Source organism: Oxyura jamaicensis, chromosome 1 (genome assembly GCF_011077185.1).
Source record: "Oxyura jamaicensis isolate SHBP4307 breed ruddy duck chromosome 1, BPBGC_Ojam_1.0, whole genome shotgun sequence".
NCBI classification, from domain to species: Eukaryota; Metazoa; Chordata; class Aves; order Anseriformes; family Anatidae; genus Oxyura; species Oxyura jamaicensis.
Genome location: NC_048893.1, coordinates 22891127 through 22906931, shown reverse-complemented (window position 1 = coordinate 22906931; position 15805 = coordinate 22891127). Strand labels below are relative to the sequence as shown.

The 15805-nt window shown below is 41.8% G+C and overlaps 1 protein-coding gene across 1 annotated transcript in view; it reads left to right on the top strand.

Annotated features, from left to right (window-relative positions):
- The window catches only part of LOC118175252 (hyaluronidase PH-20-like), a 36224-nt gene that overhangs the window by 14125 nt on the left and 6294 nt on the right, over positions 1-15805 (top strand). The gene's annotated exons all lie outside the window — the stretch shown is intronic.

The window sequence follows — 15805 nt, the reverse complement described above, 5'->3', positions numbered from 1 at the left end:
GCTTTTAGGAGTCATTTAAATTCATTTCACAAGCAGGTGAAACACTTCAGAGGCAGTTTATAATGCAGATTTTCTTTAAGGCCACATTCCAACTGTGTTAGAAGGTGTGGAAACTGGCTGGTGGTGGAGCTGGGTGGTAAGCAACCTCCTGTCCCAGCCTCCTTGAAAAGCCTCGTGTTGGTTTTATTTATTTATTTATTTTTAAAATTCAAATTTAGGTAGTCATCCTGACAAAGAACATTTATGACCTGCTTTAATTAGCACTTTTCTCAGCAGGCATAGTAAAGTGGACTTTTTTTTCCTTTTTCTTTTGAAGGTAACAGACAGATGGATCTGTTTCTTCAAGCCTTCTAGTGAACAGAGATTCCTATTAATTTAAATAATTCTTTTTATTATTTTTTTTTCAAAGTTATTTTACAAGTGCATAAAGACCTTGTCAGACTGGGTTTATAATTGCTTGTGGTGTTGTTCTTGATATAGAAATCACAAGGAAAAATCCTTGGGTCTGATTCCTCTTCTTCTGGCAGAAACAAATCAGGAATATCCTCTGGTGAAGTTTAAGACAGACAGAATTATTCTGTACAGATAAATGGCTAGTAAACTATTTCTGATTTCTGCAGAAGTGATGTGTTAGACAGCAGCAGGAAAATAAACTCAAAATGTTAATAGAGAGAAGCCTCTGGAGCCCCAAACTTCACTTAAAACAGGGCAAAGATTAATTAGTATCTCTTAGTACCTACATCTCAAAATGCCCTTCCAGTGCATGAATAGTTATGGCAAAGCTTTAATGAGTTTTTACTCTCCTTGACTTCACAGGCAGGGTGGAAAAGAAAAAAGCAGACTCAGCAGGGAAGTTTCAAATGCTCAGGAAAAAGAGCTAATTTAACTGCAGGAAGGTCTCAGAAGAAAATCCTTGAGATCAAACTCCAAATCAAGTTCAATACATGCAAACATGAAGAGAACAAAAACCTATCAATCAAATACACTGTACAGTACTGCTGGATGGGATTTTTTTATTTTTTATTTTATTTAAGAATATTCCAATCTGTTTTAAAAAAATAAAGCAGAAGACCAAACTGCAACTGTAGGCTTCTCTATTAAATTTATGCATGTACACATTGACTAGTTAAATACTGTTTCTCACAGTTTGAAATGTGTAGTGGCAGTGCTGGTATGTCTTGTTCTGGCTACCGCGGTCCAGGACTTGCTGTGTTAAGGTGAGATAGAGCTGAAGATTATTTTGGCTAAGGAACGCTGCCCACATCTGTATTGCCCATCTCTGCTGCACATGTAGAGAGCTTCCAGACAAGAGATGGAAAGGGCAGTGGAAAGCTGTAACACCTGTGGTCACCCCAGCCAGAGCTGTGAGGGAATACTTCCAGGTATGCTCCTTCCTCATCTTATGCTGTTGTTCTGCCTGTCTATACACACAGACACGACCTGTCACAAAACAACAGTCAGGAAACAAGGTCTTGTCTCTCACAAGCCTTGCATGTATCTTTGGCTGGGGCAGTGATATGTCTCTGGGTTTGGGGTGGAGGTCAGTATTATTCAGTAAAGATGGTTTATTGCTGGTCAGTATCTTAAGTGATATGTTCTACCCCACACTGTTCTTGGTGACTATGAGGATTGAGAATATTATCTTGCATTTTGTATGTCTTGCACACAAATAATTTCCAGGTAGCTTATATTTCCATAATACGGGAAAAGTTTTGGCCTGCGAGATGCATTTTGGCACCAAAAAGTAAAGTCTGCCAAGTGAGAGTGAGAAGCAGGATTTATTGTTGTCCGGTATCCTAAACAGCAAGGATTTGTGAGTTTAGGGAAGACTATGAAGTTCTCTTTGAACTCCGTAGTTACAATGGAAAGGATCCATGGTGGTTTATCTCCTTTTCTATGATGCCCGTTTGGTGAGGACATCTGCTTCTCCCTCTTTTCACATATGCTTTGAGCCAGTCCATGGGGAAGGGATCACTTTCTAGATATTCATGTCAGTGGGCATGAATAGGCCAGTGAGCTTATTCTTGCTAAAGACACAATCCCAAGCATTTGCTGTATTAATGAATGTGGGGTCACTGCTGTAAGTTCACATAGATGCACCAGAGCTACACGCAATGCAGTGACTTTCAGCAGAGAGAACGTGGGACTGGGTGAGCTTCAGAAGCATCTTGTGCTATTGCTGTTGGCTTAAGCTGGATTTTAGTTTCCCAAACCTTTTTGCAGTTGGTCTGGCTGAGGGAAGGGTGTCTCTTTGTCTATTGTTCTTTATTAAAGCTGCTGCAGGATACACAGGAATATATCTTTCTTGACATAAAACCATTTCACTCAGATTGCTTTTAGCTTCCACATCTGAAGTTATAACTTGAAAGTGCCTTGGCATAGATTGACATGAAAGACAATGAGACATGAAAGGCAATCAAGTAAATAAGAAAATTCTTATTTACAAATTTATGTAGTGCCTATTGTCATGGAAGCTTGGCAATGGCTTAGAAAGATTGAAATGTAAATTAAATGTGTCATTCTCAAAACTAAAATTAGTTAGTTATGCAAAAATGAAAAAAAGGAAGAAAAAGATAATTTCTTTAAAAGCTTAGATCTGAGTCCTGGAAGGCACTGAGTGCAAACCACGTTGTGGGAAGCCTGCCAGAGGAGAGCTGTTCTGCCCATCAAAGGACTTCTTCAGTTTGTACAGAGAATCATGAGTCAGAGGTAGCCTTGCATATGCAAACATGTCAGCCCCAGAGCAGGGAAAATGGTAACTGCAGAAGTGTGGTGCTATGCCCAAACTAAAAGCTCCACAGAGACAGTGACAGCATAGCTGCTCTGCAGAACGGTGTGTGGGACAGAATCCTGCCCATTTGATCCAAGGGGGCTTTTAGTCTCAGAAGATGCAGTGCTGAACTGTCCCACAAAGAGACCAGCTCAGGTCCTAAAAGTAGTCCACATGTCAGAAATGAGCTGTGCCAAATTAGAACAATGCTACACATGAAAAGGTGAAATGTGTTAGTCTGCTCTAATGCTTTCAGGACCCAGGCTGCTGCCTCTGCATTGTATTGTGCTACATAGGTAAACTGGCTCGTTTGGAAATCACAAAGGAAAATCTTCTTTGGGCTCCAGTACACGACGCAGACATAGTCAAATGCCACACTGCACAGTGGAAGTTTTCAAAATGACTTGAACTGCTGCAATACAATAGAGGGCTCTGTTGTTTAGACAACCTGACTTGCCATTGTTCAGGAGATACTTCCACCCAGAAAGTTTATGCACATGTAGGAAGGGTCCCAACTTAAACCACAATATGCTCCCAAACTCCCTGGTTTTGTGTGTGTCACCTCCATCCTGGTGCAAGATAGGGAAGTGCACTGTTTTCTGTGGCTCTTCCCCAGTGCCCTGGTTTCTCATACAGCCTCAGACCAGTAGGTCCTAGAAAATGGAAGACCTACAGCTTCACTAGCACCTAACATGGCTCTGTCAAACAGAAGAGAATGCAGGTGACAGTTGCTGTGATGGCCCACCTCTGTGAGTAGCTAAACCCTGTGGGGTGCTTGGGTGGGGATTTGGCACAGTTCTCCAAAAAGCAGTCTGAATTCTTTAGGCAGGAACTAACAAAGTACTGTATAATGTACAAAGGAGAATATCTAGAAAATCACGACCAAAGGAAAGGTATGGTAAATAGTGACAAAGGCAAGTGACAAAGATCTATCTGCAATAATCTGGGAAAGCAAAATCCAAGACAAGCCAAACATATGTGCTGCCAAGCCAAACTGCTGGAGTGATCAGAGCTCCTATATCTTATCTGCAAGGGCTATACAACACTGCCCAAGTCTGGTTTCAGATGAGGGCAATGCACAGGAACACTTAGAGTACTGCCGCAGTGGTGGCCTTGCTGCTGGTAGCTGTGTTCTGCTTGCGTGGTGTCTGCTCCAGCTCCTGCCAGTGCTGAGATCATAGGCAACCCATTAGGGAAAAGAGGGAAAGGAGACCTTAGCCTGTTTGAAGCATTTCTTCTGCTCCACTTCTGGGCTGCAGAGACAGGCTCCATAATATTTCAGTTTGGACATGGTGGCCTCCACAAAGGGAGTGAGTTATGGGATTGAGCCCCATATTGTGAAGTGCTGATGGAAACAAGCATCCTGAGGGGTGTAAACTGGAGCACTAGCTCTATGGCAAGCTGGTGGATGACGTTAGTATTGAGCCAGTCCTTCTGCCTGGGGGAAGTAAGTTTTATGGTAGGCACTTTGGAGAAATGAAGGTTTGAGGTCTTGAACTGTGCTGACACAGAGAAAGAGAAGGGCACCTCAGTGAAGGGTGAGCTTAGGAAAAGGTGACATGGTATGTGAAGAGTAGGATCTGACCTGTGACTGAGGGTAAGGGGATAGCTGCTGAGAAATGGTTTACATGTGCCTTCATGTCCTCCTTCATCCTGAGAGATTGTACTGGGTATGCGTGGCAAGGGTTTGGTAACAGGGAGGGTGCAGGTGTGGCCTCTGAGCAGAGCCCAGCAGCTGCCCCACGTCAGATAAGAGTCAGTTCCAGCCAACTCCAAAACTGACCTGCTGCTGGCCAGAGCCAAGCCAATAAGCAACGTTGTTTGTACCTCTGTGAGAGCAGTTTTAAGAACGGGGGAAAAAGCTGCTGCACCACAGCAGGTGGGAGAGTGAGGAGTGAGAACCAGCCCTGCAGACCCCAAGGTCAGTGCAGCAGGAGGGCAGGAGGTGCTCCAGGCACACAGCAGCAGTTCCCCTGTGGCCTATGGAGAGGCCCCTGGTGGAGCAGGCTGTCCCCCTGCAGCCCATGGGTCCCACACGGAGCAGATCTCCACGCTGCAGCCCGTGGAGGAGCCCCCGGTGGAGCAGGTGGATGTGGCCTGGAGGAGGCTGCGGCCCATGGAGAGCCCCCGCAGGAGCAGGCCCCGGGCCGGAGCTGCAGCCCGTGGAGAGGAGCCCACACAGGAGCAGGGGGTCTGGGGGGAGCTGCTGCTTGTGGGGGACCCGTGCTGGAGCAGTTTGCTCCTGGGGGATGAACCCCGTGGTACGGAGCCATGTGGGAGCAGTTCTTGAAGAGTTCAGTTCGCAGGCTCAGTTCGCAGGCTCAGTTCAGGCAGGACGGCATCCTGTGGGAGGGACCCCATGGGGAGCAGGGGCAGAGAGGGACTGGGAAGGAGCGGCAGAGACGAAGTGCCTGACCGCAGCCCCCATTCCCTGTTCCCCTGTGCCACTCGCTGGGAGGAGGTAGAAGAGGGTGGATGGGGGGAAGGTGGTTTTAGTTTTTTTGTTTTGTTTTGTTTTCTCAGTGTTCTAGTCCTCTATTTATAGGCAATAAGTTTCTCTAATTTCTCTATGCCGAGTCTGTTTTGCCCATGACAATAACTTTTGAGTGATCTCCCTGTCCTTATGTCAGCCCTTGAGCCCTTTCCATCATATTTTCTCCCCCTTTCCCTTTCAGGAGGGGGAGAGAGCAGTTGTGGTGGAGCTCAGCTGCCCAGACGAGTAAAACCACCGCAGAGATGAAGTACCAGGGAAGAGGGATTCATCTCAGTGGGATCAGACTGGCTGGAGAGCAGGGGATGTGTGGAGAGAAAGGGAGAAGGGAAGGGAGACACCACATCCTCAGCTCAGCCCCCTGCCGCCCGTCAGTCCACCATTTATTGTTAGCTTTGCAAACCATTCTGCCAAAATCACAATGTGGAATTTTGCTACTGATTAATAATGGGAGAAAAGTCAATTCCTCTGTTCTTTGTTCTTGAGGCAGCAGTTCAGTTTTGCATACACTGCTGAAAAGCTTTGGGCCACTTCTGCCTTTGCACATTACATGCCCGACTTTTTATCTGTAGCATTCGGTGATATAAACTGTGCAGTATTTGCATATCTTTACCAGCTTCTCTTCCCATCTGGCTTCAGACATCTCCTCTTTTATTAGCTGCCAGCTGTGGCTTTCCTGTTTTCTTTTATTATTATTATTATTGTTATTTTTATTTCTTTTTTATCTTCTCCTGATGCCCCACAGCCAGCAGGAACACCTTCCAGTTTGTGCCGTATCAGAGTGAAATCAAGAGCCACCTAACAGACACACTCTTACAATTTGGAGGAGCACAGAGACATTTAGCATCAGGTTATTGGGTTGAATCCAGCTCATTCAGTAGCAACTGGAAATTGTTAGTGTCTGCTGATGAGCCGGCAGCTGTGGGGTGTGACACTGGGGGCTCTTCTCCAGTCGCTAATGGACAGATGTCCACATCATAAACACACAAACAAAACTAACACTTTTGCTGGCAGTCTCAGCAGGGGACTGACACATTCATCGGGCAGTGAGGCTGTTTGTAATGCTGGGCAGTGACCACAGAAAAGCCCCAGAGTACCGGAGTGAATAATTTGCTGACCCCTGTTGGGCTTGCTGTGGGGATGGGAACCTTATGTACCAGCAACTCCAAGTCTTGCTTTGAAAGAAATAGTTTAATGATAGAAGCCAGAGGGGATGTTGCTGAATGTCTGAGACAAACTAGTAGGTTAATGAGGTGTGAAGAATGGTTTGGTCATAGTTCCTCTTCCCTTCCTTTTGTTTCCCATACCCCTGCAGAGCCATTTCCACATCTCCTCAGGCTTCTCAACTTTCATTCTGTTCCACAACATAATTTCCACCAACCATGGCAATGTTTCCTTCCAGTTTTGAGAGTTATTTCACTTATTTACTTAATACTAAAGCCAGCAAAAGTCTTATTCGGGGAGGATATTCTTATTTGACAGTGGTAATGGATGCTAGACCACAAGATAGGCGGTAAAGTTGCAGGGTAGGATTCTGTCTGTAAGGCTGCTGTGGAGTGGATCGTGTACCACAAAGATGCAATGTTACAGGAGAGAAAAACGGTGCTACAGGTGAAGTGGTAGAGCCTTGCAGTCTATAGCTTGAGTAGAAACAACAAAGGCTTTTTGAAAACAGCTACCATGCATCTCAACAGCAATTTGACCTAAAAAGTCTCATTATGGTGTATAATGCAATCTCACACAGAAAGCTGGCTTAATAGTTTCCATGAAGGAAAATACTTTCTTTTACAAGCTCATCAAATGAAAAAAATAAATCCAGACAAGAAAAAAATTTAGAATTTCAAGACTTTTACCAGTTAATATTGTGTTAAAATGTTTGTGTAATGTGCAGTAGCATGTTACTGTGGAACAATGACATGAATATATGTTAATATTGAAAAAATCTTCATCCTTCATCATAGAAAACTCTTTAGAGTATTTTTTGTCATAATTTTAGAATGATTTTATAAACTGTTATTTTCGAAACCATTATTTCTAAATTAGTATTCTAAATAATTACTTAAAATCAATGTAAAAATTAATTCTATATGCCAGCTGACCTTAATGATTGTAAAATAACTGTGTATTTTGGCTATTTTGTCATTTGTGAATTTATCATTGGATCCATTATATACATTTATGAAGGATATGTCATGCAGTACAGAACACAGTAAAAATACAAAACAAAAAATACAAAGACAACACTACACGTGACATTTGAAATGACAATTTTTTTTCCACAGTGAAACAAAAGACTTGAGACTGATATCAACTCCAAAGTTGATGAGCTCCAAAGCTGCTGAGGGAGAAATGGACCAGGTTCTAATCTGCCTTATTACAAGCAAAATGGAAGGCCTACAGCTGAAAACTGTTATAACCCGTGGCACCTCCTGCCATCCCATCGTTGTGGGAAGCCCTCATCCCACAGGGCTGTACGAGTCTGATTGGAACGAGGGAGAGGAAAGTTGTTCTGTGACCTTTACATGGATGGTAACATGTCCTACACCAGCGTCCACTAGGGATGCTCCAGCGCTCCTGCCTGGATCTCTCTTGAGAGCAATCAGAGGGCACCATGGTGCTCAGTTCAGTGATCCCCATCCTTAGCAACCTTAGGATCTGCTCCCCAGTGGGTAATTTTCCCTGCTACCTTGTTTGCCACAAAGCATTCATGCATTTCCTATTGGTACCTGTGCTTGGGCACCACGGAAGGCAGTCTTGCCTCCCTCCCTCCCCCCCCGCCCCCATTTTTGCATAGCAAAACCATGAAAAAAACTTTTGCCTCCATTGGTCAAAACACTGGTGCATCAAAAAGCAAAAGTAAGTTGAAATGTAAGGTATTTCTTACTTTAGACAAAAAACTAAACACACAAAAAAGCACCCTCTTTTAAAATGTTTGGCATTTGTGAGGTATACTATAAAACTAGTTGTAAGATCTTCGACAGGTAATGTTTTGTCACAGTGCTCACTGCAGTCAGCTATGACAGGAGACACCCTTAATCAACTTCCCTATAATTATGCTAAGGTTTTCACTAAATGACAAATCCCAATTGGCTGGGCCAGAGCCCTGCCTTTCCAGACAAGACTGATTATATTGTCCACTCACCCGTTCATTCATTCCAGCAAGTCCTGACCTGTGGTATCATGTAGGTGAGTATTTACTATTTATTTTTATGTTGCTTGAATTTTTACTATTTTGACATTTAAAGTTAAGGTAAATTTCAGTAGGACTTTTTGGGAGGATTGTCAGGAATCATGACGTGTAACAACATAACCACCTTGATGAATCATGTATTGAACTTCTGCCGAGTGTGATACTATCAGCTATTTTTCTCTCAGCAAGTTTTAATATTTTTTTTCATTCCAAGTGATTCATTGAACTATTACACATACAAAAGATTACTTACAAGCAGTAAATACAAATCTGACATACCTATTGAGTAAAATCTGTGTGTACATACCAACAAAATAGCTAAAACCATCTTAGTCGAAATGACACTTTTCAAACTATTTAGGTTTGACAGGAATCAGTTTCATTTACAGGCAGGAGTACACTACCACGGGATTTTGTTTCTTTAGGAGTCTATTGGAATAGACTTACTTTTGGGGAAGCTGAGTAAGAACTTATTTGTCCCTAGTGAATGTTTGTAGTTGGGGTGAAAAAGGATGAGACCTTAATGTTTTCAACATTTCAACTCAGGTAAATGATATGTTGCAGGTTAATAGTTATTTTTTATACAAAGCCACAAATGGGCGAGGCAATCCACAAAATATCAAAGGCAACAGGTTTGAGTCAGAGTTGCTTGTAAACAATAGAGCAAATGCCGGGCAGATCCTGCCCAGGTACAGGTTGGTGTGGGTTTCTGCTGAAGCCACCGGAGAGGAGAAACCTCAGAGAAGGTGTGGAGGTGGGTGACATCTCCAGGTTGAGAGAGCAAAGCCTGAACGGCATGCGCTGTCCAGGTCACAGCTCCTGGCAAGTGGTCCAAATTCAAGACATTAGGCCTTTTATCCTTAAAAACAGTAGAGTTCATTATGTCTCTTGGCTTTGCTGTTTAGCCGGGATTTATAAGGGTTTGCAGGTTATTTCAATTAGAAGAAAAACTGATGATGAGGTCAGGTATCCTCATTGTTTGGCACTAAGAACCATACAAGCTATCCCCTCTGTAGCAGTGGCAGATCCAAAGAAACAGAACTTGTTGCTTCCTGAGAGCCGCAAGCTTCTGCTTTCCAGCTCCCTTACTGTAAATCCTTTTCTTTAGGCTTTCTCTAAGGGTTATGCTAATGTGCTTGCTCAGGCAGGTCCAACTGCACTCCTTTTTCTTTTCATCTGAAACTGTTAATTCTTTGCATAACCATTTCCCCAAACAGTGCTCGATAATGCTAATGTCTCCTTTATAAATCACCAGTGTTCTGCATAGCTTTGTACTCACCTTTGTTTTGAGACGTTGACATCTGCTTACCCATCTCTCTCACTTATCTCCAGGGATGGGTGGCAATTACACTGGCTCCTTGGTATTAGGAGGTTTATCAAAATAACAAAAGACTAGGGAGATTGTGAAGAAACAGAGGGTGAAAGGGGATGCAGTGGAAAACAGTAGGAAAGAGAAATTATTATTTGGGAAGGTTCATTTTTTAATGTGGTTTCATATTTTCCTCTGATTATTTATATACAGTCATATGGGGGAAGTGAATATAGAATGAATTACAGTCCCAGGGGAGGAAGTTTAGAAAGAGAGAGCATTCAGGTATAACACAAGAGAACTTGAAATCACACACTGTGAAGGCAGATGTTAATATATAAACTGGTTCCGAGGTTAATAATACGCATTTTTTCAAAGGCTAATTCTGATTTGAAGGCCTCCCTTACCTCTCCCTCCACTTGTTCTAGTTATAAAGCATTATTTTTTTCAGAAAAAAGGGCATAATTTTGTGACTGAAACTGTTTCACACTCTGAATTGTCTGCTATGTTAATTGTAATACTGCATTACTAAAAGAGGATTAAACAAAGGTCTATTCTGTCTCTTCCAGAGATGTCTGGAACAGTCTCACCTCTTTCAAAGACAGCTACTTTTGTACAGTGTAAATAATTTTTTTCATATTAATTACTAAAAAAGGTCATGATTTGCTGGGCGGGGGGGAAATATTCTTAACACAGCTATGAAATGCCATCTTCTTTGACCAAAAATGTGCTGTAGTTATATTTCTGTGCTGCATGGAAGGCTTACAAGGAAAGAATATCATGTGTTTACCTGTTCAGTTCAGATATCTGGTTTTCAAAATAACATTCCTATGAGAGGTGATGAACATACATGTTTATTAATGGAGTATTGTAATCCTCCAGGTTATTGGCTCCCCTTGAGACCATACACACACCTGTAGGCATAACACTGTCTTGTTTGGAAGAGCTCACTTGCAAGATCTAGTAAACTGCCTAGGAAGCCTGTTTTTGTACTGCAGCTCCAAAAGCACGGCCATCTGCACTACAGCTCTCTTACAAAAACTGCTGTCCAAAAGAGTTTTAAATGATGCCGGAACACAAGGTCTGGCAGCAAAGCAAAAGACATTGGGCATTTTAGGAACGGAATTACAAAGCATTATTTTGATGAAACTATTCAAAGATCATTTACTTTACTGAGTTGTGTCCCCATGGGATAGGGGAATTGATGAAAATTACACCTACAAACCTTGTCAGGCAGTTAGAGGGAAAAACAGGTTGAAAGCATGGGCTAAAACAGAAAGCAGGTGTTGAGTTTTTTTCTGAAGGCTTCTAATTAGAATTATTCAATAGGGTTTGGTATGATACAGTGAAGAATATTTAACTAAAAACAGACCAAAGGAAAACACTGGTTGCCTTTAAAAATGAGGCTGTGATTTGCCCAATATTCTACATTATAGTAGCATTAATGTACTACAGAAATGTGATTCAAGTCTATCCCCAATACGATGTGTTCTTTAATTAGCTGTTTACTAATTGATATTAACGGTAGACATATATTTTTCACATGATATTGACTAGTAGTGCATATTTCTAATAATTTCAAAGCCTGCTATGGAGTTCTCCACCAAGTGACAATTGATGGACTCTTATCTTGTCCTTGATTCCTCTGCAATGGAAACTGTCATTACAGAAATAGAGTTCTGCCAAGCCTAATTATCCACAATAGAGCAACAGAAATTTTCCAAATACTCTTGGAAATGTGTTCAGACAGTTTATTTGGCTAACTCACAAAAAAATCAAATTAGAACATCAATAAACAGGCTGCTAGGATATTACAGAACTTTACAGAATTGAGAATTAGAACAAGAGAAAAAACTGAGAAATGGAGTGTAGAAAAATATTTGGAATATCAACAAAACATATAGCAAAATTACATGTAAATAATCAAACAGTAGTTTGACAAAATCTTTCATATATACATTTTTATAGGAAGGCTATTTACAACCTGGATGCCCAGCTACTGGCCTTTACAACATCGACATATTTTGATTTCTTCCATGGGCAACTTAAAATCCTCTCAAGCTGGGAATGCCAGCACAGAAATTTGTCTGGAGATTTTCTCAGTCTTCAAGTCCTCTCACACAACCATTGCCTTGTACTCAAAACCAGAACTCAGGAATGGGAGTAAGCAATCATGAAAGAGCTGTTTTGGCAGTCATTGATGATAAGGACAGCTACAGCACTGGGGTGTAGTTTGACAAGCATTTCTTGAATCATCTGTGCTGGCTAAACTAGCCAGTTTTGCTGGTTTGTGTAGTTAGTCAGAAAAAAAAAAAAAAAAAAAAAAAAAAACACCCTTCCTCTCTTCCCTTTTGGCTGAGGTGTTTTTAACTTGAGCAATTCATCGTGTGGCCCCACAGACAGTTGTAGTAGTTCAAGTGAGAAGATTATATTGAAATGAGGGTGGAGTTTTAGAAACCTGTCAAAATAAATGCTTACCCATTTCTGACTTCACAGACAAGTGCATCTCAGTCCATTGCTAACAATGAGGTTAAATCCTGCGAAGGCCATCCTTCATGCGTAATGTTTGATCAGGTTAAATTTGCCATCAGCTGTGCAGCACAAATGGTTCATGCTTAGAGAGTTGTACCTTCTTCCCAGGGAGCTTCTTACCCCTCACAAGTGTTAATGTTATTCTCACAATGTCTGAGTGTGTTTGTGTTAATTGAATATCATTGCCTTCTATTTTAGAAATTCCCAAATGACCCAAGAGGGGAGTGCAATGCAATTGCAGGATTATTCTTCCATTCCTTCTGTGGCTGGTTTATAACTCTGATACCTGCCTGTATTGAACAAACAGCCTCTTGCCCAGGATATGCACCTCTAAAAGGAGCACGAGGGTGTAAATCCTCTCTAGGTTGTAGTTCCAGCAGCACTGGTGGTTCCAAACACAGGTTTTTCTACTGATCCCTTAAAAATACAGATATTGACAGTGTGAACTGCCAGCAGTGTGAACTGCTTTGATCCTCTTTCAGGGAACCATGATTTTATGAACTGTATTGGTATTGTGGTACCTTTTGGTTTAAAAAACAAACAAACTTTGGATTCTACTTCAGGTTCCAAGTTTAAGTACACTAATAAAAAAAGCAAAGCAAAAAAAAAAAAAAAGCTAATTTCTTCTAACACATCAGGAATATAAGCCAAAGAGCATAACCAGTAATTTTTGATAGGACATATAATCAGGTTATGGTGCATAATATTTGTGAGGTTCAAATGTACATATAGTACTCCTCTCCCTTTTATTTTCTAACTTTTTTTGGCCAAGTAGGTCATTTTTTTCAGGGTCACATAATGTGGCCCAGTTCTATGACAGTGTAGCTTCCAAAATATGGGAGCACACTTGTATTTTAATTATGTGTGTTTCTGCAGTCCAGTTTATGCTGTGAAAAATGATAAAGTAATTAAACCAAGAAAACTCCTGTGATTTCTTCTAATACAACCTTTACAAATGCCAAATTCAGGAAAATCTAAAGCAGTAGCTTTTTCTGTAGACAAAGGGCATTTAGATCCATCAGTATGTACTTCTAGTTAGATAGCCCCAGAGCAATTAGTGTTAATATATTGTAAAGATATTGACTTTTTGACAAAGACAAGAGCAGCTTTATTACTCAGCTTGCTTAGACTGACATTCAAGGAGACTGAAAAGAATAGCATTTACTAGAGTTGTCATCGTTAGGCTGGGCTAAAGGCAATCCTTTTAAGTGGAAGCAATCACATAAAGTAATCTATTAGCTTATACCCAGCAGAGTACATTACAGCAAGATTTGGAGAACTATTTCCCAACAATGTTAAACTAAACTTTGCAAGATTAGCCAATAATAAATAACTGAATTCTAGCTAAATCAGTAAATACAGTATTCAAAGCAATGCTTTCCTCTTTATCAATGTCCTGTTAATGAAATACACTTATGAAAAAGCTTGTAGGAACGAAGAAAAAAAATTGTGTCCTGTATTTTTCTGACCTCAGTGGAGGCAAGAAATCATTCATAGCCAGAGCCAGAGGCACAATCAGAGCTGAACTACTCCTACAACTCCTTTTTTGAAGTGATCCCACTTCAATATGACAAAAGCTATTACATAAAGGATCACTATCTTGGCAAATGCTAGTGTATATCAGCTCTTTATGTGTGATAATTTAATTTCATTTTATTAAGTTGCATTTGCATAAGTGCAAAATATTTTTGTCCGAAATTTCTCTATGGAATGTTTTTATTTTGCCCTGGAAGTCTGTCTGTATCATGTCAAGAGATGTCACTTTGTTTGGTTAATGTAGGATCCAGCAAGGAGTGACACTCTGTTGGACCTCAGAGTTACAAACATGCAAGGTGAAGGTTGGGATCGGTCTTAGCTACAGTGGCTATGAGATAGTAGAGTTTAGGATCCTGAAAACTAGGAACAAGGCTAAACGAGACAAGACCACAACCGCTGATTTCAGGAGAGCAGACTTCGGCCTTCTCAGAGATTGGCTTGGAAACATCCTCTGAGACAGCCCTGGAGAGAAGAGGGGCCCAGGACAGTTGTTTAATCTTCAAGAATTACCTTCTCTGGGCTCAAGAAGTGTCCCTCCTCACATGCAGCAAAGCTATCTAAGAGGAGGCCTGCATGAATGAACAAGGAGCTCTGACAAAGCTCAAACCTAAAAAGGAAGCACACATGAGATGGGCGCAGGGATACTGTCTGAGTGTGTAAGGATGGTGTTAAGAAAGGCAAAACCCACCTGGAGTTGAATCTGGCAAGAGATGTGAAGGGCCACATGAAGATCTTCTACAGGTCTCTCAGTAGCTGAAGGAAGACAAGGAAAAATGTGGGTCTGCAGCTGAATGAGGCAGGAGATCAGGTAGTAAAGGAAATGGAAAAGGCCAAGATACTCAGTGCTTTCTCCACCTCAGTCCTTACTGGAAAGACCGGCCTTCTGGGATCCCAGGCTCCTTAGACTCATAACAATGACTGGAGCAAGGAAGACTCACCCTCAGTGGAGGAAAATCAGGTTAGGGAACATTTAAACAAACTGGCCATATGCAAGCCTAGGGGATGTAATGGTACATGCCCATGAGTGCTGAAGGAGCTGGTTGATGTCATTGCAAGGTCACTCTTAATAATCTCTAAAAGGTCATGGTGACTGGGGGAGGATTCTGAGACCTGGAAGAAAGAAAATGTCACCCCTATCTTCAAGAAGGGAAAAAAAAAACAAGATCCGGGGAACTACAAGCTGGTTAACCCAACCTCAGCTTGGTCTCTGGGAAGTTCATGGAGCAAATAATCCTGGAAAATGCTTCCAAACACTAAGGACAAGAAGGTGATTGGAAGTAGTCACCATGGATTTACAAAGAGGAAATCATTCCTCATCAACCTGATCGCCTTTCGTAATGAGATGACTGGCTTAGTGGACAAGGGGAGAGCAGTGGGTATTGTTGATCTTGATTACAGCGAGACTTTCAACACCCTCTCCCATAGCGTTCTCACTGATGAAGTACAGGCTAGGTATATGGACAGTGAACCTGAAAACAGCCTGAACTGGCAGGCTGTAAGGGCTGTGATTGGGGCCAGGAAGTCCAGCCGGAGGCCTGTTTCTGGTAATATAAACTAATGGTTCACTCAGGGCCCACCACTCTTTAACATCTTCATTATTTATCTGGGTGATGGGCATTCCCAAACACACTGGCCCATTTCATGGTGCCTCGCGTATTTTCCTCCATGCTCTCATCTGCCTTAGATACTCTGTGGCCTAACCATGAAGCTGCCAGGGGAAGTGACTGATCCAGATTTGAACTGTCTCAAAATCAGGAGGGAAGTAAATTCAGGTAAGCTCCTTCACAGAGGAATGCTTTAGCTATCGTTCTGCTATGTAAACGTTGATGACCACACCATGACTACCACCACTACTATTATGTTCTTGAATAAAAGTAAGTGTGACTGCTCATTGTGTACGTATGGACGACCTCAGCTTTCCTAATGCATTACATTCCTGGGTAGACTTGGCCTTCGTGTCACTTAATCTGTAAATCT